This window comes from Penaeus chinensis, chromosome 32 (assembly GCF_019202785.1).
Source record: "Penaeus chinensis breed Huanghai No. 1 chromosome 32, ASM1920278v2, whole genome shotgun sequence".
Classification (NCBI taxonomy): Eukaryota; Metazoa; Arthropoda; class Malacostraca; order Decapoda; family Penaeidae; genus Penaeus; species Penaeus chinensis.
Genome location: NC_061850.1, coordinates 2,867,299 through 2,869,093, shown reverse-complemented (window position 1 = coordinate 2,869,093; position 1,795 = coordinate 2,867,299). Strand labels below are relative to the sequence as shown.

General features: G+C 36.0%; 1 long non-coding RNA gene across 3 annotated transcripts in view; it reads right to left on the bottom strand.

The window, feature by feature from the left end:
• Positions 1-442: 442 nt before the first annotated feature.
• The window catches only part of LOC125042619, a 2,794-nt gene continuing 1,441 nt past the window's right edge, over positions 443-1,795 (bottom strand). For all 3 annotated transcript variants that reach the window (XR_007116364.1, XR_007116365.1, XR_007116366.1), the window contains exons 4-6: positions 1,593-1,654; positions 931-1,012; positions 443-521 (exon numbers count right to left, since the gene is read on the bottom strand). This is a non-coding gene — a long non-coding RNA (uncharacterized LOC125042619). The remainder of the gene's footprint in view (positions 522-930; positions 1,013-1,592; positions 1,655-1,795) is intronic.

The following is a 1,795-nucleotide window of genomic DNA, read 5'->3' as shown; positions in this document are numbered from 1 at the left end:
AATTATACCATGCCCACCTTGGATGGGGACCTCCCACATACAGGCGTGATTGGTGGGCACAATGGGGATTAAAAGATATCACAAGCAATGAAATCACTAAAAAGTCAGCTTGTCATTTATTATTCCTCCTTATTCCTCTTAATAAGAACTGATCTTTCAGTACCAGTCTACATACAAAATTTAGTATTTAGCTTTAAAGTAACCAGCATCAGAAGAGTATGCAAGGCTTCACTGTAATATTTTCCATACAAAATTTAAATCCTGTTTACGTAAAGTCTCAGGCCAACATTTTGTATATGCACTATTACTTTAGGAGAGACTCCTACTCCTATCATTTATTAATTTTGGAAGACTATGGGTCTTCTGGTAACCCCAATGAGACTTTCCTATCCACAGAAATTCAGAACCACAGGAAATGTTCAAAGGTTTATGAAAGTGGGTGAAAGTTATCAATAGCTTTATTTTTTCAAATCACATTTTGAAGTCTTGTTCAGCAAAGCTCAAGGGGATCCCTCCAACATCTGTAGATAGATAAAAGAGAAGGTTAATATTTTCATAATCTTATGGCATTTAATTTATCCAATGCTCAAAGCTTCGAACAATGACTATTTTTAAAGTTTGTTGGGAAATTACTAGTTGCATCCAGTCACAAGACTGGTAACTAAGAACCTCTACTTTATTCTATGCACGAGAAACGCCTAGCTTGCCAAAGGGGACAAACTGGAGCTGGTGTGCAAAATGGTAAACCATGTAAATTAACTACATGGGTTTGGTCAGGTAATTTTAGCCAAGGGGATATTAAAGTATATCCTGTATACACCAAGTATTAAAAAATTGGTTGGAGTATTTTTAACCTTTTAACCCTAGGTTACTTCCCACCCATCACTATGCACACCTAATACAAGTAATGTTCATACAGTTTCAACTTACCTCATGCAGCTTTGAGCATTCTCCTTTCCATGAACTATTCACTTCAGGCCCACTAAAAGTATGGCAGTCCTTTCCTTCTAGCCTGAAATGAAGACATTAAATTTCAATTACAAACTAATAGCTTAAGTATTTTCCAGCTACAGCATTGTGGTGTAAATATTGAAAAGGTTTCGTGCAGTCCTAGGCAGAATTCCTAGTCCACATAGCGACCATTCTTTTAATCTCTGCACTATAGATCTCCGCTCATTGCCATAAGGACAAGTTGGAGCAGGGGTGCAGTGTGAAGCAAACTTAGTAATGTGATAAAATTAATGCAAATCTTTAAAACCAAAATCAAAAATGTGTTGCATGGTAATTAACACATGAACGGTTTGGCTTTCCATTATAAAAACTGACCTGCCATATGGCACCGAATGGGGAAATGAAATGAGGGGGGAACTTGGTAATGCATTCTACCGATAACCACTTGATAGCAATCCACTAATGGCAGAGGGTGCACAAATTAAGCCAGGAAAAATAAAGTAAAAATATATATAAAGTTATGAAAATTAACTGGTAAGTATATATAAAGACATGTGGTAGAGCAAGGGCATACATGTAAGTTACACTAACATTTTCCTCAAAGAGAGGAAAGCCACTTACAAACAAGTTTTTGAACTCACCTGTATGGTCCATTTCTACAATTATGGATTTTGCACTCCGTCTCCAAGAGGATTCATCTATCCTGAAATGGATAGATTTCTTATAAATACTAAATTTTTAAAAGTAAGCATCTTGAAGTTTAGTAATCTGTATGTATTAAAATTAGCAGTAAATATCACTTTCATTGATAATGTTGAAAGGTTTCGTGCGGTTCCAGGTGTGT